Source organism: Podarcis cretensis (assembly GCF_951804945.1).
Source record: "Podarcis cretensis genome assembly, chromosome: 5".
In the NCBI taxonomy this organism is placed as follows: domain Eukaryota; kingdom Metazoa; phylum Chordata; class Lepidosauria; order Squamata; family Lacertidae; genus Podarcis; species Podarcis cretensis.
This window is the reverse complement of record NC_137174.1, coordinates 83,375,120-83,397,811: the sequence shown is the minus strand read 5'-3', so window position 1 is coordinate 83,397,811 and position 22,692 is coordinate 83,375,120.

The window sequence follows — 22,692 nt, the reverse complement described above, 5'->3', positions numbered from 1 at the left end:
TTATTTTTTTTCCTCCTTAAATTAGCCCTCCATATTTCTGCAGCAATTTGCAGATTTATTTATTTATTTATTTATTTATTTTAAAAAAACATTATGAAAATACTACAGCACTTTGGAGTGAATTTCACCCAATAAGCACATTTTTATATGCAGTTTGGACTAACACACACATTTTTGCAAGCGACTTTCCCTGTCAAAATGCATGTTGTATGCTATTTTCACAAATATATTCATTTTTATGCGCCCAGCATATGCATTTCTGTGAACCTTGGTTGGTTGGAGATATGCATAGCAAAATTTGGACAAGTTCAAATTTTGAAGCATGTCTGTGTTCTAGTTTTCATTTTGTTTCAGAAAGTGTGCACGTGATAAATAGAAGTTTGGACTTAGGCCCAGGTTGAAATGTTGTTGGTCATGAAGGTTCCTCGGTGGCTTGGAGCAAACCCCTTTTTCACACCCTGTTAGTGATAGGATCGTCATCCTTCAGAATGTACTGGCTCTTTCTCAGCATTCATTGCTGCCACCAAAGCTGCCCATTATCTTCCCTTATTTTCTCTGGCGTGCTCTGGTCCATGGGGTCACGAAGAGTTGGACACGACTAAACAACAAAACTTTCCCTATCTAGTTGTGGGGCAGTGGTACCAACTTGAATAAAATATTGTGGGTGCCCAGGTAAGACCTGCATAAGCATAATAGAGCACATGGCGCAGTGCGCATGCACCATTTGAATGGGAATGCCCATCAACTTGGGGGGCAGCCCCCTCAAATATTTGATTGTGGGGGCCAAAGCCCCCATGGCCCCTGGGAGTTAGCTCCTATGTTGTGATGAGGAAGAGGAGAGAAGGGAAATGGCAGCCTAGCAGACTGTTCAAAGCAAAGCTCCTCCTCTGCCATAAAGTCTTTTCAAATGCTCAGGATCTCTGGCAGTTGCCGAACACAAACTACATTTCTCTGTTATACCTGAGGAGATGGCAGTACATAAGACATGATCAGAGACATCTATGGCACATCAGGGACAATGATAGGTCTTAGCATACATTTCAGCCACTATCACAGAGTTTGGGCATTAGACATACAAAAACCAAGCTCAGCTAGTTCTTCTTTCTATGAAAAGGGTGTCAGCAAAAGCTTTTTTGCTGATGGTGCAAATTCAACCACTCCACTTTAGTTGAATTTTTTATACCACATTGAATTTACCACAAATAATGCTAATGTGAAGATAATTCAGCGTGACCTTTCTACCATTTAAAACCAACGGTCCATTCATGTGTAAATGCACAAAGTTGAGGGAAAGGCATTGTGCAGACATAGTAGCCCGGATCTCTCTTTTTCACCCTCTCTTCAGTAGTAGCACCCTTGACCTTTAAGCTATCAGCTTCACCAGAATTTTGTAACAAATAACATAGGGTAGACAAGGGAATAAACAGGCTTTGTAGAAAAAATGTGTAAGGAGATATTGCCTCAAAAGACAATTCTGAAGCACAGGACTGGCTCTGGGGTATATAAGAAGGCATCCATTTCTCTTCCAACCTGTTTGCCACATGCGATGCTGTTTCCATTCTGCTGCAATTCGATTTCCAACAAAAATTATGTTATTTGTCTCATGGTCCACTGTGGCCAAATTTAATATAACAAATTGCATTAATAATTATGTTATCATTACAGTATTCCACACCACTCTTTTCAATGCAAAGGAAAAACAAGGCAAATGCGGGTTGGGGGCCAGCTGCAGAATATAATCACTTATGTATTATTTGCTGACCAAAAATAGCAGCAACAGCAGTGAATACCCGTCGTATTTGCTGGATCAATTGATCTGTTCCAGACATGGGACAAACAAGCGAATATCGAAAATTTGCACTCCTGTTTCCATCAGAATTACCCGATATCCCTTGTTATGCTTATCATTGGGCAGCATGAGATGGGAAATCCTAGAGAGTTGGGGGAGGGAATAAGAACATAAGAAGCACTCTGTTGGATCAAGCCAAAGTTCCATCTAGTCCTGGACTCCGTTCTCACAGGGGCCAACCAGATCCCCATGGGAAACCGGAAAGCAAAACCAGAGTGCAGCAGCACTCTCCTCACTGGCAAATCCCAAGTAGTTCAGCCTTGAATTCTGAAGAGGGAGGGAATTTCACAATTTTAGGGGACCACTGAAAGTATGCTACTCTCCCTAAATGCCAGATTCATCGCAGATGTAGGAAGTAGACATATTCAGCCTTTTCGGGCCCAAGGCCTACCTTTAATGCCCAAATGCAGATGTGGACCTACTTTTACATTTTTACTACATCTCGCTCCTTTCCATCTTTTTTTTTTTCAAATCTCTCTCTCATTTCACCTGCCTACCAACCATAGCATCTCCTCATAAGAAGAGCCCTCCTAGACTAAAGGCCTATCTATTACTTTAGCATCTTTTTCACTCCACAGTGTCCTGCCATATAACTATGGGATGTTTCTACATGATTACCTTCCTGGGGTTCAGCTGATTCATTAAATAAACACAGAGTGCTTACCTTCTCTTGTAAAAGGTGCTTAAGTCAACAGCCGAACTATTCACCTTGACACTCTGCCATTTGGCTTCAGACACTCCATCATCTGGGGTTCCCCCCATGCTCATAGAGGTCAGGCTCCAATCTTTGGAGCAGGGCTTGTAGCTCAGTGGTAGAGCATTTGCCTATGGCAAATGCTGTCCCTGGTTCAATCCCTGGGATCTTGAGGTAGGGTTGAGAGACACCTAGTCTGAAAGCCTGGAGAGGCACTGCCAGTCAGTGTAGGTAATCTTGAGTTATATAGACCAATATAAGGCAGGTTTTTATGTTCGTATCATGAATCAGAGTACACCAGCTGAATACCAAAGGCGTAAAGCATGAATGGTCAATGTAATGCCCTCCAGTTGTTGATGGACTCCAACCATTGGCCATGCAGATGTGAACTGGAGCCCAACAACTTCAGGGGGCACCATATTAACTCCCCTTGTTATAAAGAACAGCTTGGTATTAGAATATATGTGTGGCACTTAGATGGCCCCAAATTTTATCCATGGCATCTCCCATTGAAAGGCTGTCTGGTAGCAGAGTTTGCGTGAGAGCTTTGGAATCTGCTGCCACTTGGAATAGAGAGAAGTGGGGTGGAATATTCAATGGACTGACTCAGAATGTCAGCTACATATGTTTAGAAATCCACACTCACAATGTGCCAACAGCTTATTTATAGCGGTAGAAATTCTCATGCCCCTCAAGAGAAGCAGCAGCCCCTAAAATATGAGATATCAGAAGGCAGGGGGTTCTTTTTGTCATCTCCCCCCCCCCTCATTCAGTCCTTTGCCAGGCATAACCATCCAGATCTGTTTTCCTCCTCCTGGGCTTCTTCTGCTAGATGATGCATTCTTTGGCATGTAAACAGACATCAGATCTGATCTTGCAAATGTCAAGAATGACTTCAGGAGCTATATCTTGAAATGAAAGGTAAGCAAAGGTAGCTTGCTGCCTTGCATAGCTCAAGTCAAGCAGAAAACAGAGCAAATTTATTCATTTCAAAGAGGGCTTATGGCATCTTGGTGCCACAAACTCACCTGCTCACTGTGTGTGTGAGAGAGGGGGGGAGGAGGGGGGAGAATGGGTGAAAGGGCCTATGACATTGAGACATCTAAATCATCGTCCAGAGTATTTTGCCCTGCCAAAATTCAGAACTATTTGTTTGTGTGTGTGTGTGTTTTATCCTGTCTTTAACTTCTTGAAATTATATTTTTAGGGACAAACAGTATTCTCAGTATTCCCAAAAGTGGGTTATACTCAAACACATCAGACTGGGCTGACTCTGTCATGTCTCATTATGTGATGTAACATGATAATACAGTTCAATGAACAAACCAGATATGACACACACACAAAAACTTGATGGGAAAAGTCTATTCTTTAAAGATACGGGGAGGGGAGCCAATGTTGTCAAGGAACTTCATGTATTCTCTACTGTGGAATCTTCGGGAGAAATGTAACCAGTGACTCCCCAAGGTGGTGGTGAAGTTATTATACCATTTATCTAAATCAGGCTCCTGTAGGTCAGCTGTAGAACATCTGCTTCGCATGAAGAAGGGCTGGTAGAGAGCCCTGCCTAGAACCCAGGAGAGCTGCTGCTATTCATTGTAAACGATACCAGGCTGGCTGGACCAGTGGTCTGAATCCAGGCAACTTCCTATGTTTATTGCAGCCACTCACCTTATCCTAAAAATGGGACACCCTGAACTGGACTTCTGGTGAGCAGCTTAACCACCAGATGGGTCTGTACAGAAGAAGATGCTGCAGACTTATTCACAAGGATGAGCAAGCATTCTGAATTGTGCCCCCAAACAAACGGGTAGCAAATGAGGTTAGTTGGGTAGTGGCAGGGTATGCTTGCCCCGTTTGTGCCACTTAACAGCCTCTGTGACTGTGCTACTTTCTGAGCCAGTGGAAATTTTCCAATCAAGGTAACATGATGCAAACAAACAAAGCATCCGGCCTAGAGCCTGGATAGCTCAGTTGGTTAGAGCGTGGTGCTGATAATGCCAAGGTTGCAGGTTTGATCCCTGTATGGGCAGCTGCATATTCCTGCATTGCAGGTGATTGGACTAGATGACCCTAAGGGTCATTTCTGAGTCTACAGTTTTCTGATTCTATGGGGGGGGGGTAAAAGGGACCCCTGACCATGAAGTCCAGTCGTGACTGACTCTGGGGTTGCGGCGCTCATCTTGCTTTATTGGCTGAGGGAGCCGGCATACAGCTTCTGGGTCATGTAGCCAACATGACTAAGCCGCTTCTGGTGAACCAGAGCAGTGCACAGAAATGCCGTTTACCTTCCCGCCAGAGCGTTACCTATTTATCTACTTGCACTCTGATGTGCTTTTGAACTGCTAGGTTGGCAGGAGCCAGGACCGAGCAACGGGAGCTCACCCCATCCCAGGGATTCGAACCGCCGACCTTCTGATCGGCAAGCCCTAGGCTCTGTGGTTTGACCCACAGTGCCACGCCAAATAGGCAGGTTAAGCCAAAAGCTTCCCTTTGCCAGCAATGATCAATTAATGAAGCATATAATTTGAGTGGCCTTCCCCAACCTAGTACCCACTAGCTGTTTTAGACTACAAGTCTGATCAAGCCTAACCACTGGATGTAGGGGTCGAGGCTGATGAAGCTTGTAGTCCAAAATTTCTGGAAGGCACCAGTCGTGGTAGGCTGAATTGTAGCATTGGTCAGCTGCCATTCCATCAAGTTGACAGAGCTTTACCTCATTGCAATCTCCCTCTAGTTCTCAGTGAATTTAAATAAAACTTTGACAAATGCCTGAAATATGGAAACTCTCAGTCAGTTTGGGTTCACCTCCGTTGTGGGCCAAAGGGAATAACAGCATCAGCAGATTTACAAACTGTTCCAAAAGGGCTGCTGACATGAAGAGAGCTGTGGTTGGCAACTTCAGCGCTAGATGCTCTCTTCACAAGCAGCAGAGTCAATGAACTGGGCAAAATTGCATTTTCCACATGAACCTCAGAAACCATCATGACATTCAACGTTTGCTTCAGATGCCCGGGACTAACAACACTCAGACTAGCTGCTTAATATTGCTGAATGGTTCACCTGTTCCCTTCTTGAGCCTTAAAAATAAATATCCCTTTGCATCAGGTTATTTCAAGTTGTGCATCAGGAATATCTCCTGAATATTATTTTTGGGTTTCCGGGTCATTTATGATAGTTTGTCTTCTGTTGAATTATTGTCAAGATTAGGAACAGACTGGGCTCAATATCTTTTCCATCCAATTTGAAACGGAAGATGCAGGGGTTTTTAAAAGCAAGGTTGCCCAAACATGCATTGAACCAGGCTAGAAACTGGGCATTATTTGCTTCTCCAACTCAGGCAGCAAAATGTTTCTGGACAACCTTGGGTGTGGGATGAATGCAGCTGTAGCTGCCCCAGACACACAGAACCACAGAGAACTTGGGGTGTGAGTAAGGCATCTCTTGTTCAATAAGAAGAAGATGGACAGTTTTCCATCAACTCATATCTGTTCTATATGAATGGGGTTTTTTAAAAAAATTATTCTGAGCCATTTTGTTTGTGGGTAGGCAAGGCTATGCATTGTTGCAAAATATCATACACTGTATGAAATGCCTAATGGCAGGGCTGGCCAATGTGCCCTATTGTCAGGGACTGGCAAGGCTCCAAAGAATGTGGGGCAGACACAGGGGGCCAGAGGAGTTACCCAAGAGAGGGCACCTGAAATGTATGGGGTTTGTGGCTGCCTGGAGGCAGGAGCCAATGCACCGGGAGGAGGAAGAGTCAAGGCAGTCCGAGATTGAGAAAGGCACACAGGATGTTGTTGAAGAAGAATAGGCTGTTCTCATGACAGATGAGTCAGTAGATGGATCATCTACCCCTGCCCCATTGTCTCCTAGAACCAGGAGGCACTTGAAGTGGCAGGAGCTGTGGCAACTTCAGTGCAGGAGAAGTCTGGGGTTGAGGGCACACAACCCATCAGGGGAGGGTGTATAAGCTGGTAGAAGGGACTCACTGTTGCTGAAACTACTCAGCGGGGCACAGATCCTAGGGACAGCTGCCTAGTAGCTTGAAGTATATGTATATGGCAATCCAGAGCAACATGGGAGTTGCTCTACATCAGACATCCCCAAACTCGGCCCTCCAGCTGGTTTTGGACTACAATTCCCATCATCCCTGACCACTGGTCCTGTTAGCTAGGGATGATGGGAGTTGTAGTCCCAAAACATCTGGAAGGCCAAGTTTGGGAGTACCTGCTCTACATGCTTCTTTTGTCCATAAAGGCTTAACTAACAGTTGGGTCCCTTCCTTAGCTGGGATGGGCAGGGACACTCACTATCCCTACAATCACATTAACATTGCAGTGAACCGAGGATACACTCCAGTAAACAATCTAGCAAGTCAATTCTGCTGAGGCAAAATGTGATACAATGATGATCTTAGCTGGTTATGGGTTGTGCTGTGACGGCTGGGGAGATTTTACTTTGGGGTTCACTTGGACTGATTCCCTCCTGCTATCAAGAAATAGAATAAGCATCGCAAACTTGCTGTGTTGCCGATGAGGTCACAGAAGACTTAGTGGCACAGCTTGCATTAGTCCATTCTCTCTGCATATGTGGATCAAACGTAATTTAGTGAATCAGATGCACTGAATTACGTTGCCAGTCACTGGCCTGTAAGGCTGAAATTTTGCCCCATTAAGCAATCTACAAATCATCATCTTTCTGGCTTTATTACACAATTTTGCAGCCATTCCGGGTACTTTTGGCTTGCCCTGTCCGTTACCATACAAAAGGTAGCATCATCAGAGTAATTACAACCCACTGAGATCAATATTTCAAGGTGGTTTCTTAACGGGAGAAGAGATGGCTTTCTGCAGGATCCCAGAAACCTTTCTTTTTAAAACAAGAACATTTAATTAGTAGATAAAAGTTACACCTTCTCTCAGGACAGTTAATGGGCCTTGAGGGAAATGTCATCCCTGTGAAATTGCCCTATATAAAGAGGGGAGAAGATATTATTTTTATTTTAAGGAAGAGAAGTCCCCTTGGATACATGGGTAACTGCTTAAATATACTCACTTTGCTACTCAGGTAATGAGGATAACTCATCATCTGCTATAGCCTTTTCCTCATTATGGAGCTGAAAGGTGTGCTTGGATGCTAAGTGACAGATAAGGTGGGGGGAATCTCTGCCTTTTCCATCTTAAGCAAAAAGGAATCTTGTCGAGTGCAAGAGAAGGTCAGAGAAGACTGTCATCTCTTCACAATAATGACTACATGCATTACATTGCAACTGCTCTACATCCTTATGAATCCTAATCAACACAGAAGACAGAAAGCCACTCTAGATGTATGCTACAGCTCTAAAGGAAACATATGGCTGGCCTTTGCACAGCTCTGACTTGGATGCTAACTATGTTCTTTGCTGGACAAAGCAGATCTGTCCACGGTTACCGATGCCTCACATCCACATTACATTACTGCAGCACACTCAACAGATGCTGCTCTTGAAAAGCATTAGGAAACTGCAATGAGGGCAAAAATTATGCAGTGGTTGAAAACAATTCTGGTGTTCAATTTTCCAGACCACATCAAATATATTTAATTTCCATTCACTTCCTTTGAATTTCGCATCTTGATTCAAGGAGCTACTTATTACCTATAAAGTCCAAAATAGTTTGGGATCAGGATATCTGAAGAGTCACTTCTTCCCACATATAATACAGAGATTTTATTTACTTATTTTCATTCAGCAGATTAATACCCAACCTTTCTTCAACAGAACTCAAGGTGGCATGGGGATTTAAAATGCAATCCCATTCATGTTTACTTGGAAGTGAGTTAGAAGTGGACAAATCTAACAATTTGGTTTCTCTTGATTTCTCATTGTTCCAATCTTAAAGTCAGTGAAAATTCAACGACATTTTAGTGCAAATTTATCCTAGTAAACACATTTTTGTATGCAGTTTTGACTAATATAATGCATTTTGGTATATTGTTTTCACAAAGATCCACATTTTTATGTAAACTTTCCCCAATTTTATATGCATCGGTTAGTTGCAGAAGTGTGCATTTCAAATAGTAGCTGTGTTCCGGTTCGTGAACTGGTTTGACAAGTGCCAATAAGGCAGCTTCTTAATAAAACACAAACAAAATTAAATTTCTCCCCTATCACTGAGGTTTGTCTTACTGGGTTCAGTGGCTCTTAATCCCAGGTAAGTGTGCACAGGATTCCAGCCTAAATTCTCATATGGTCTCCCCTCCAGGCACAGACCAGATCAGATTTCCTGAGCTTCAAAGAGGTTGCTGCATCATATACTTTAAGACCAGGTCTTGAGTCTTGGTTCACATTTTTATGTTGCCACAGTACCACTGAGAACAGAGAGTGCATCTCTGAATGATGTGCTTTTGCTCTATTATAAAATCAGTAGTGGCCCAGTTTCAGCACTACTTTAAGGTTCATTTAAAGACATGGAGAACTTTCTGAATTCCAGAAACTCTAAGAATAATTGGAGGGAAATCTTAAACTCATGTTCCTAATATTCTGCAGATTTTCCACTCTGTGGTTATCCTCTGTCTTAAAAGACCCAAGCGTTGGCTAATAGTAGGGAAATATACTCAAGGCCAAATTCTCCCTAAGCTTCCCTACTGAGTCCAAAGTAAAGCCGTAGCTCAAGGCAAGTTTTAGCTCTATGCTTATCTAAAAAGGCCACACAGTCTTTAAAAAACCTCCCAGGGCAATTCTTATGTATAAGCTCAGTTCATGCTATTGTTTTGTGCCCAATTATCAAACCAAATTCTTCTCTGAAAGAAGCTGACTGGGCAAGAGTACCTCAAATATGTTACCCAAAAGCCATTTAAAATTAAATGGGCACCTAATCGAATAAAGCATAGTGTATAGACCTGGAATATATTTTGTTTAACGGGTCCAAACCTTCCTGGGTACCTTTATGAAATATTTCTTCCTCCTAAAAGATAGATATATTGTTTCTCTGATTGTGTCTCAGGACAATGGTTGAAACCCTAATCCTCACACAAAATAATCTGAGGAATTTGGCTGTTCCTCCAACACTACTTGGCAAATCATTGGCACAAGGCCCTGATGACACAGGCCATGTTGCCAACAAATCAAAATAGGCTTCCAAAAGAAGGAAGAGTTACAGCACATCCCAAACACAAGATCAACCAGGATGAGAAAGTTTGGATTCAGCCAAACTTGGGCTCTCCCAGCTGAGTCCCACTGACATAAATCATTCACCCTGTCTTAGCCAGGGCTCTGCCAGCAGAATTTAAGCCAGTGTAATTTATGTTGGTATAGGTCCCCCAAAAGCAGCTCTCTGGGGTTTGGGCAGGCCCTGTTTCCTGGTAGGTTCACCTCCATACATGTCAACAATGCTGCTGCCATTGTTAATTAAATGTTGTGCTGTGAATCAACCCGGGATCAATTGGCCGTGAAGTGCAAGGCATAAATAAATTTGACAAATAAAGAAATCACCAGTGAAAACACTCCTAAATCCCCACCTGTGATCTCTTTTCTAGGAATGTTGTTCCTCCATTATCAGATTTGGAAAGGCAGCGTAACTTTGGTAAATGAAACCATCAACCTAGAGGTAAACTGTTGGCCATGCATCCACGTCCTGGATAACTTCCAGCTCCATAATGATTAGTTTACATTAGCTAGATAAAGTGGAAATAATCAGTGAAGGGAAGATCTGTTTCTGCTCCTGTTTCCAAACCATTATGAAAATGAAATTTCATTCTCAGAATGACAAGTTGCTCTGCTCTGGTTAAAAATAAAAGCCTGTTTCTATCCCCACACACATCATTTTGTGCTCATGTAGATAGGATCTTTAATTACCAGCTGCTGTAAATGATCTTCTTATGATGATTAGCTGCCAAACCCTGAAACAGTGCTCCTCTTACTGCCCTCTGTGTTCAAATAGTCCACCTGTTTTTGATTAGTCAAACTACCAAAGCCTACCTATGGTAAGATTATTTAAATTATATAGTGCAGCTGCTAGAATCCCTCCAATCCTATAATGTCAACAACAAGATTGTGTTTGCTCTTACACGGCACCAGCTTTCGTCACAACTTCTGTGACTAAGATCACATTTTTTTAAAAAAAAAAAACCCTTAAGAACCAGTAAATATTTGAGTTGAAAGTAATCTAATGCCCCTATCCCTCGAAAAATTCTGCTCTGCACATTTTGATGATCAAAGATTCTCCAAATAAAGACTGCACTGAGTCACTATTCATTCATGAGCACAAAATCTTATCACCTTGTTAATGAATGGGGCTCCAGAACAACAAAATCCTGGTCCTTTAACGATACTGGCAAGTGCCTTAATCACAAAAGCTGAGAGATGTTTCTGAGCAGTCCAGAAATACCCGTCTTGCTGGACTAAGCATTAATGCATTATCCTCGCTGCAATCTGTTACTAAGTCATCTTGGAACAATGAGTTCCCTTTTCAGCAACGGATGAGATTCTTAACTGCCCTGACATGTTCTTGTGGTTATTAATTTGTGTGTGTGTGTGTGTGTGTGAGAGAGAGAGAGAGAGAGAGAGAGAGAGAGAGAGAGAGAGATATGAAAGACTCTGTACAATTGCATAATACTGTACAATGGTTTCAATGGTTTGCTATTCATTGTCAGAGACCTTGGCTTTTTTTTATATATACTTCCAATATATCTTAGGGCACCCTATATTCACTTAGCATCTGACAGTTGGCTTGCACCAGCAGTTACCATTTAACAATACACAATAATGATTAGTAACATTTGCATTATTCTCCTATATCCTAGCAATCAATCAGAAAGATAAGTGAGGACACCAAACTGAAGTGTCAAAAATAATAATAGATTCTTCTGGTGGAGGTATCAATCTTTTCAGTGAAGGGTGCTAAGTTACCATGTTATATAAGGGTGTCTTTTGTAGTTTGAGTCCTTTAAAGAAAAATAACTTTGTAACATTCAAAATGTAAAAAGCTTTCTTGGCTGTAGATTAGGAAATTAACAAAAATGACTCCCACCACACACAAAAAGTACATAAAAGTACATAAATCCCTACACACTAAACATTAGAACTAAACATTAATAAATGTGTATACCAGTCAAGTATAAGCCTCTCCAACCTGTCCTTTTTATTTTGAAGCCTTGTACATTTTTCTAAAATGCAGAGAATTTTTGCAATGAATTGTTTAGTATGTTGGTTGGCCACCAAGGAACCATGAAAGTTCCCAGCTATTTCAAAGCCATTGATTCCAGATACAAGGAAAGAGCAGTACAGAAACTAAAAGGAGGTTATGTATTGGTATTATTATAGATTAACACTGTGTTTCATTTGAGGTTTGATCTCTGTTTGCATGCAGAATAGCAACTGCGAGAGCATGATCTGCCCAGAATTTATTCCATGCAAGCTCCGTTAAAATGAACAGGGGTTGAGCAAGAGGACATTGGCTGTTGTGAAGCAAAAGTTCCCAGTGGATTGTGCCCTGAAACTTTTAAAGCGACACACAATCCCCCAGAACCTGGAGGTATGTCTGGAATTAAATATGCTATTCAACCATTCCATATAGGAAAAACTGGGTCGAACTTGAAAACCCAATGTTCTTTTGATTTCAAGTTCAGAAAGCACAAAAGGTAAAGTTTTGCAAGCAATCCGCAGGTTAGGGCTCTCTAATTTTGTTGCTGTTCTTGTCTGCTAAGTGAGTAAAAAATGCTCAGTAGTGCAGTGGATCTGACAGAGAGATGGATTCAGACTAGCAAAGGATGCAGTTTTTCTCTTTGTACACTCCTCTCCATACTTCATCCAGGGTAGCAAGAGAATCTTTAAAGGACTCATTCCAACCAAGCCAAAACACTCAAGGAAGTTACAAAGTGGGCTAGTGAGGGGTGTAGCTGAAGAGTGGTCAATTAGAGAAGCCTGGAAAGCCTCGTGGACCCCACTAGAAACCATTTCAAAGGCTTCAAGTTGGGCACTAAGTCACATGGTTTGGTGAAGGATGCCCACCATCTTCCAGGTCACATAAGACACCTGATAAGACACCCATAAGGCAGAACTGTATACCCCACTCACACCTTCCATTAGGACAAAGGGATTGCCATTTAGAGTGTTTTTCACAGTGGGGCAGAGGATGAAATGAAGTCAGTCAACGGGTCATTAATCAGAGCATTTGACCAGGTCTAGAAGAGGTGTTTCTGCCCAGCAGGAGATTGTGCAGGGCAACTTAGCAACAATGGTTTGGCACTTGAGTCTGATTGACCATTGATCATTTCCAAGGACAGAGTCCATTACAGATTTATCACCCACAGGGATAAGAAACCCTGTTGGTCAAGGAGGCAACATTTCAGAGAACTGAACTGTACCCTGAATGACAAGCATTACTTTTCCAGAAACAGGACAGAGACATAAAAAGGCACTTTGGGCAGGAGAAATTATAAGCTAAGAATGGAAGCTTAACTCAGGGCATATCTATTATATACATATTCCAAAGTCTTTCTGTTATGGTGGCTGTTTGCAAATATAGAGCAATGGAAGAAGTGACATGGGACCCTCCCCACCCCCCTTAGCTTACAATGAAGTAGGCAAACTTCTTTAGAGATTGTTGGACCCCTACTCCTATCAGTCCATACCAGCAAGGACAATGGCCAGAGATTATAGTAGCTGTACTCCGAGAACATCTGGTTCCCCATCCCTAGTTTTCATAAACTATTACCATACACATTCTAAGTTTTCCATTAAGCACTCCGCAGTCAAAACCAGGCATTGTATTTCCTAATCTTATCCTCTGGAAATATGCCTTTTGAATTAAGACATTGAATTTAAGATCCTTAACAACATGGAAAATAATATCATATCCATAGTGGGCCTCCTATTAGTCATTTCAAAATAATGACTTTTTGTCGCTGCAGGTGTTACTCTAATGGCATCCTCATAAAGCTTATCCATTAGGGCATTGAGGTTCCTAACAGAAAGCAACAAAACCTCTTCAGGGATTTATCTGTTGGCTGTTTCTATTAGAATAGTTTACAAAGTTGTCAGTAAGACGGAGCTTTCATAATAAGTACTTTACAGTGCATTCTTCCATAACATAAAAGGAAAAAAGAAGAATTACTACAGTGCAAAGAAGCATAATACTTTAAAGAGTTTTGGAAAAGATTATGTTGTTTATGAAGAAATAGGATTAGAAAAAGATGTGGAGAGAGAGAGAGATTGTATAGCACAGACTGTTGTTCTTCATGCTTACTCACAAGTAAGCCTAGCTTTTTTTCTGTGGGGCTCACTCCCATAATTGTACGGTGGGTTGCAGAATTATTCACTTTGGTGCTGCAGAATAATCAAATGTAAGAGAATGGCTTGGATCCAATGCAGCCTATTTGGGAATGGAAGGAATCTTCGCATAAAAGGAAAGGTCAGAAGTCTCTGCTCATTTAAAGGAGGGGAAGATTTTTATATATTCTCTCTCCCTGCTGCAGCTTCTTGTGCCACTCCCACAGTTATGGAGAATCTCCCCAACTTCCAGGGCAGATTTTTTGGCAGATGTGTGCAATGGGCTCCCGATAACAGATAATAAATAGGAAAACTCACTCTTCCATGAACCACAGAGGATGATCTCACTTGTTTTAGGATCCAGCCCGATTCCACTCATATAAAATTAATTACCCTAACAGGGTTCACAGAAAATACATATTTTATTATTATTATTATTAAGCATCATATAAATTTTGATGGACAAATAAGCAAACAAACAACTACATTAGAGGATTCATGCTCCGAACTGCAAAATTCAGAGACGTGTGAATTTCAATGGATGGCTGTATTTTGGTCTGCGTATTGTTTCAGAAAGTGCAAATCAAAGGTTTACCTTTGAATGCAAACTGAATCAGATTTCTTCAGAAAATCTTTCTGACAGTAAGAGCAGTGGAACTGACTCCCATGAGAGGTGGTGGACTCTCCTTCTGTGGAGGATTTTAAGGAGAGGTTGAATGACCATCTGCCATGGATTCTTTAGCTGAGATTCCTGCATTGGAATAAAAGGTCAAACATTAAAACACAATAAAAGGTCAAACATTTAAAACTTCCCTAAACAGGGCTGCCTTCAGATGTCTTCTAAAAGTCAGATAGTTGTTTCTTTCCTTGACGTCTGATGGGAGGGTATTCCACAGGGCGGGCACCACTACCGAAAAGGCCCTCTGCCTGGTCCCCTGTAACCTCACTTCTCACAGTGAGGGAACCGCCAGAAGGCACTCGGAGCTGGACCTCAGTGTATGGGTTAAACGATGGGGGTGGAGATGCTCCTTCAGGTATACTGGGCCGAGGCCATTAAGGGTTTTAAAGGTCAGCACCAATACTTTCCCTAAAAAAGCTTTTCTGTGCTTTCAATGGAACAATTAATATATTGCTCAACCTCAATCACCCTCATATGCACTCCCTCAGCTAGCATTAGGCAGCTATTTAGCAGCCCCCTAAGGACAATTCTACCTGCTCATATAGTCTGAGGACATATTCTGTCCCCAAGTTGTACCATTGCAAGATGCCCCTCGTTGTTTTGTAATAGAAACCCCTGGAAGCATTTTCTAATTGTTTTGAAATCCCATCGAAATAAACCATAAAAGCATTTGAGGCAGAAAAGAACAGTGGGATTTATTTGCTATCTAGAGCCTCTGCAGTTTTATTAACTTAATACTCAGGCTCAATACAAAGAGAGAGGGAGGGAGGGAGGGAGGGAGGGAGGGAGGGAGGGAGGGAGGGAGGGAGGGAGGGAGGATCAAAAGAGAATAAATATTAATTTTGATGTTTACTCAGTTTTTTAAACAAGTGTTTACAGTTACCGTGGTACCTTGTTTCCCAAAACACCGAAAACCCAGAAGTAAGTGTTCTGGTTTTCTAATGTTTTTCAGAAGCCAAACATCCGATATGGTTGTCAGCTATTGTTTCCGGGGTGTCTGCACCAATCAGAAGCTGGACCTTGGTTTTCAAACATTTCGGAAGTCAAACGGACTTTTGGGACAGATTAAGTTTGGCGCTTTTGTTTTTGCTATTTATTGTGCATTTTTTGTTTTGAGGCTTTTTTGGTTGATTTGTTTTTGTGACTGTGTGGAACCCACTTCAGCTACTGATTGTGTGACTGTGGAAATGGATAAAATCCCCCCATCCAAACAATGACTATAATCAGTGCAGGTAAGAAAATAATAATAATTTTAATTTTTAACATCTACAATAATGTCTTATTTATTTTATAGTACAGTACATTGATTATTGCTTTCATTTTATGGATCAATGGTCTTGTTAGATAGTAAAAATCATGTTAAATTGCTGTTTTAGGGGTTGTTTTTAAAGGCTGGAATGGATGAATCCGTTTTGCATTACTTTCTATGAGAAAGCACAGCTTGGTTTTGGAACGCTTTGGTTTTGGAACGGACTTCTGGAATGGAATGGATTAATTTTGAGAACCAACGTACCACTGTATCTCAATTTCAAGAAATGCATGGTACTTTATTCATGGCATTTATATCTCAGCTTTCCTCTAAGGAGCTCAATGGTACACAATGGTACACATTGTTCTTCCTCCCTTGCATTTGAAACAACAACCCTGTGAGGTAGGTCAAAAAAAATATGTGCCTGGCCCAAGGTCACCCAGCAAGCTCTGGTCTCCCAGGTCCTAGTCCAACACTCTGCACCACATTGGCTCTCACTTTGGCCAAATATGTTTTCTTGCCTGGCATTTGGTAATAAGCTATAAATCATCATTAATTAGTTGTTTTTGTTTACTCGGGATGTTTTTTCACTCGAACCAGTTTTGAGTAATGAGAAATCTGCATCATTATTTTCTTCCATAAAGAAAGCTTTACAATCTTATTATATCTCCCAGTCTGTTCTCCTGGACGGTTGCTATAGTTTTCAGATTGCTTAACAGCAGGTTGGGAGTTCTCAGGATGAAAAGTACAAAAGCTACACATTTGGGTGGGTGGCATCCAAGCAATGCCAAGTTTCAATTATAAACTCAAATGTCTGGGAGATCATACCCTAGGTCACTACTGATTGGCCCTTGCACCATGAATCTAGTTGAGTGATTCTACATACCTGGAAAACCATTTTCTCAACATACTTAAAAGAAAGGAATTTGTAACAACAACAACAACAACAACAACAACAACAACAACAACAATAGGGTTGCCATATCTTGAAGAGCTAAAAAGAGGACAAAGCCGCTGCCAGTCCAAGCTATTTCATTTCACTACTAGATTGTGAACCAATTGAGAATGGCATCACTTGTTACATAAACCCCACCAGTTTATAGGGGGGTCCAGTAAAAAGATTAAGAATGAGGTGGAGCAGGACTAAAGAATGGCAGAGCAACCAGAGGTCAGGTGAGTGCTGCCGCCACCCCCACCCCCCACCAGTTAGCTTGGGAATGAGATAGTGCTTTCTCTGTTGCTATTTTATATTATGCAGCCATTTCCATATTAACTTCTCTTTCGTATACTTCTTTGAAATCGCTTTAAGGAAAGAAAGGAGGGATGAAGGGGATACAGCTTTGTCTTTGCAGCAAAAAGGTTCCGTGGAACTTCTTGAGGTCGCTGTGACAGCATTGCCTTTCTAGTCGTTTCTCACAATGCATCTGAAGCCTGTCTTCTGAACTGAAGGGAGAAGAAACTCTCTCAAAACTTTGAACTTTGGTGGTAAGGAGGGTGTGGTAGCAAGAGGAGAATGCCATCAAAGCTGCTATTCAGAGATCAGCAGAACCTGAAATGCAACCAGAAAGAATATATGGCTCCTAGATTATTTGATGTATTTTTTATAACAAGGTGGGATCTGGCTGGTGGAATCTGCCACATCTCATCCTCCACTTTCCTTCCTCCCTCCCCCAACAAACCCCCTTCACCCTTTTTTTTTTTTTTTTTTGTACCGGAATACAAATTTATAAGGTAAAGGGACCTCTGACCGTTAGGTCCAGTCACGAATGACTCTGGGGTTGTGGTGCTCATCTTGCTTTACTGGCCGAGGGAGCCAGCGTACAGCTTCTGGGTCATATGGTCAGCATGATTAAGCTGCCTCTGGTGAACCAGAGCAGCACACAGAAATGCTGTTTACCTTCCCGCCGGAGGGGTACCTCTTTATCAACTTGCACTTTGACATGCTTTTGAACTGCTAGGTTGGCAGGAGCTGGGACCGAGCAATGGGAGCTCACCCTGTCGTGCGGATTTGAACTGCCAACCTTCCGAGTGGCAAGCCCTAGGCTCAATGGTTTAGACCACAGCGCCACCCACATCCCTTACAAATTTATACTGGAGCACAAATTGCTACGATCCATTGTTGATATTCCTTCTATTGTTTTTATTCATTGATTCTATTGTTAAGGAAAGCCCCCCCCCAAAAAAAAACCCCCCACCAAATACAGTGAGGAAATTGTCTAATAATCTAGATATTTAATGATTAACCAAGTACATGAATTATAACATGATAATTTTCATTTTGATTGTCTGGGTTTGTCAAAGGGGCATTAACACAAAGAACTGGAGGATAATGGGCATCGTTTTTGAGGAAAATTGAAACCAGAACATTCCTGTATTTAAGCTGCAGTCCTTCTTTCCTTTTTTCTGACAAAGAGCCTGATCTGTTTCAAAGCAAGTCAGAGGCCAAAGGTGAAAAATTAATAACACCGTGACACGGTCTGGCACGGCTTGCAAAGCACCTGTGATGTTTATGCTTTTGCCTATTTACTAGCGAAATCAGAGCATGTCCCAGGCAACATTGATTTTAAAAGAACAACAGATGATGCCAGTTGGCATTTTGCAGTAGAAGTAACAGCTCTGTATTTGATACCCCATAGGATACAAGTGAATATACAAAAAACCCTCACCCAACCCTGCAGTAAATGTGATTAATCATCATTATGTCTGTCATACTTTCAAAAGCCTGTATTAAAAAGGAGGGGGATGTTATGACACCCAATTGGCCTCATTTATTATAGCAGTAACTAGAAGTCACATCTCTGCAGTTTATGGTCCAGTGCTGTGCTTTTATGAAAACAGAAGTTCAGGAGAAAGACACAAAACTTGGCTTAATGTTTAATTGAGGTTAGAAAGCAGCCATAGAAGTCAATCCACCTGAAACCTGGTGCCTTATTGTCTTCCATAATTGTGACCGACAGGCTTTGCCCAACAGTTGTGTTGTTATTGCATTGATGAAATTTTAGTTCTAAAATAAATCCCATGTGTCAGGACTCAGGAACCACAATGCTCCTATGGCTCTGAAGTGTAATTGGCCCAGCTAGAAATGCACATATCAGGTTAGAAGTGCTGTGATGGTGCAATGCCACTAGCACCGCTGCATGAGAACCATGCCAACTTCTTCCCATCCATATAAATGCTCCTTACAGGCTGGGTGGTTTGGTTGGAGGGCACTCAACAGGAGAGAATTCCTGTACTCGGTGCTTTTTCCTCCAGCTGAAGTTACCTGGAGTAAGGTAAGTCCTCTGTCCAATCCTAGCTGGTCAGAACCTACAGGGGGCACTGTTGGACACAGCTCACACAGCTCACCCAAAAGGCAAGTGAGAGTCAGTAGGCAATAGGCAGGTAGGCTTCCCTACACAAGGTCAGACACAGGAGAGCAATGAAAGAGCTAAGACAAATCTGCCCACTCGTTGAAATCATCTGCTAATGCTCACCTTCAGAGGTGAGCCTTGTGACAACCAGGGAGGGAGGCTTGGCTGGGGCACCCCATTTCTGGAAATCCTTCCTCACGGGATTTGTTGTGCTTTAGACACTAGGAGAATTTTTATTCTTATTACAGTAGACCCACAACTTCAGCATGATTCGCTTAAACAATTGCAGCTTTGCGCAGGTGGCAGAAAGATAACTAAATAACTAAATGGGGATTGGGGTGGGGGGACAGCCAGAAGAGGCTGTCCATTATCTTGCAAAGGCCCCACAAGATCTTCCATGACCTTCCCACAGCCCAGTAAACAAGGTGGAGGGCCCAGTCTCAAACCTTCCATTCTTGGGCAAGGTGATTGAGCGAGTGGTTGCTGAACAACTCCAGGCACGCCTGGAAGAAGCGGACCATTTGGATCCCTTCCAGTCGGGATTCAGGCCTCATCATGGGACTGAAACTGCCTTGGTCGCACTGGTTGATGATCTCCGGCGGGCTAGGGACAAAGGTGAGAGCTGTTTCCTAGTTCTGCTGGATCTCTCAGCGGCGTTTGATACCATCGACCATGACATCCTTCTGGACCGTCTTGAGGGGCTGGGAGCTGGGGGCACTGTCATACAGTGGTTCCGCTCCTTCCTCCTGGGCCGTGTTCAGAAAGTGGTGGTGGGGGATGAGTGTTCAGACCCCTGGGCTCTCACTTGTGGGGTGCCTCAGGGTTCTGTCCTCTCCCCCATGCTTTTCAACATCTACATGCAGCCGCTGGGAGGGATCATCAGGAGGTTTGGGCTGGGTGTTCATCAGTATGCAGATGATACCCAGCTCTACCTCTCTTTTAAATCAGAACCAGTGAAGGCGGTAAAGGTCCTGTGTGAGTGTCTGGAAGCGGTTGGAGGATGGATGGCGGCTAACAGATTGAGGTTGAATCCTGACAAGACAGAAGTACTGTTTTTGGGGGACAGGAGGCGGGCAGGTGTGGAGGATTCCCTGGTCCTGAATGGGGTAACTGTGCCCCTGAAGGACCAGGTGCGCAGCCTGGGAGTCATTTTGGACTCACAGCTGTCCATGGAGGCACAGGTCAAATCTGTATCCAGGGCAGCTGTTTACCAGCTCCATCTGGTACGTAGGCTGAGACCCTATCTGCCTGCAGACTGTCTCGCCAGAGTGGTACATGCTCTGGTTATCTCCCGCTTGGACTACTGCAATGCGCTCTACGTGGGGCTACCTTTGATGGTGACCCGGAAACTACAACTAATCCAGAATGCGGCAGCTAGACTGGTGACTGGGAGCGGCCGCCGAGACCACATAACACCGGTCTTGAAAGAGCTACATTGGCTCCCAGTACGTTTCCGAGCACAATTCAAAGTGTTGGTGCTGACCTTTAAAGCCCTAAATGGCCTCGGTCCAGTATATCTGAAGGAGCGTCTCCTCCCCCATCGGTCTGCCCGGACACTGAGGTCCAGCTCCAAGGGCCTTCTGGCGGTTCCCTCACTGCGAGAGGCCAAGTTGCAGGGAACCAGGCAGAGGGCCTTCTCGGTGGTGGCGCCCACCCTGTGGAATGCCCTCCCATCGGATGTCAAGGCGATGGACAACTACCTGACATTCAGAAAACATCTGAAGGCAGCCCTGTTCAGGGAGGTTTTTAATATGTGACTTTTTAGTGTATTTTTCATCTCTGTTGGAAGCCGCCCAGAGTGGCTGGGGAAACCCAGCCAGATGGGCGGGGTACAAATAATAAATTATTATTATTATTATTATTATTATTATTATTATTATTATTATTATTAAAAACTCTCTCTGTGCTGGGTTTTCCTGCTGTAAAGAGTTTTTTTGACCCCTCCACATTGCTTACCAGGCTCTTGGAAGGTCACCTTAGCTCAGTGGTAGAGCCTCTGCTCTGCATGTAGATGGTTCCAGGTTCAATCCCCAGCATCAGATAGGTCTGGGAATGTTCCCCACTGGGAATTCCCAATGCTAGCCAGAGAGGTCCCTAATTACAGCAGCTCCCTAGGTCCATTTCCTAGCCTTGAGTCTTGTACTCTGGCACCAATTAGTTGCACACATTGACTTCTTTGACAAGGGGGAGCAAGAGATCACTACTTATTCATTCATTCATTCATTTAAAAAATCTGAGTCTTTTCTCGTGAAGTCTGCCCTAGTTCTACTTAAGAGTAATTACATTTTAGTGCAACCCGCGTTTCTCCACTTGAAACATGACAATAAGGCCGCCCAATTTCAGAGTACCATAAATTAAACATTGTACTTCAGATTTGACTCTTCCATCATTACTAATTTAATGCTTATCCCTTTAAAATCCTCTAATTGACTCATGTCACATAGATTCTTTTACTGTTTGGACTCAGTATATAATGTAATGTTCCCCATGTTTGGGTTGTAGCTGATCTATAATTCACAAGCTATGACTAGCAAATAGGGAACATTTCAGCTCACCTACAAGTTCAGGGGAATACAAATACCAAAGATATCTCCAGGTGGATAGGAACATAGGAAACTGTTTTATATGGGTTCAGATCATTGGTCTATCTAGCTCAGTATTATCTATGCTGACAGGCAGAGAGACTGCAGACAGGCATCTCTCCTAGTCTTACTTGGAGTTGCTGGGGATTTAACCTGGGACCTTCTGCATCCCAGTCAGATGATCTGCCACTAAGCTAAGATCCTTTCCCTTGCACAGCTTGGGCCTAGATAGCTCAGTTGGTTAGAACATGGTGCTGATAACACCAAGGTTGTAGGTTTGATCCCTGCATGGGACAGCTGCATATTCCTAAATTGCAGGGGGTTGAGCTAATGATCCTCAAGCTCCCTTCCAGCTCTAAAATTCAATTATTCTTTTTTTTTAAAAAAAATGTATTTATTATGCTTCGTAGCCAAGATCATTATACATCAAACAAGCTTGCATGTCAAAGAAAACAAGGAGTGTGGGGGGTGGGGGATATGTATGCTTCCCCCATGTGTGCCCCATGCCATCCCTAGATCTGCTCCAGAGGAGATGCTCCACAACGAATTTAGGAAATACGCAGGGGGTGAACATTCTGGGGTGCAAGTAGAAACCCTGTGCTGAACGAATGAGAGACTTTGTGCTGCACTGGATTCCACTTTCAGTAATCTTCAAACTGATGCCTTCAGATTCCAGGAAAACAACTCAAGCGCAGGCGGCAGACTCATGCTTAACCACTGCATTGTATTTTGCAGGATAAAGAGCGTACATCTCTGGATTTTGAAGCAGAGGTACCTGTAAACGAAAGCAAAGAGAGCCTGAAACAAAATGTTAACCACATTTTGTAACATAAAAAAGATACCTGTAAAATCATCATAGCCGCTTATTATTTTATATTATTTTATTTTATAGCCCCTACCATGTACAAGTAGGCACTGCAGATGCTGTTAGGCAGCCAGAGGCTTACATTCAAATTAAAGACAAATTGCCACAAGGAGAGGAGAATGATAAGTAGAAAGAAAGGGACTCAAAATTTAAGGTGAAGTTGAAAACAA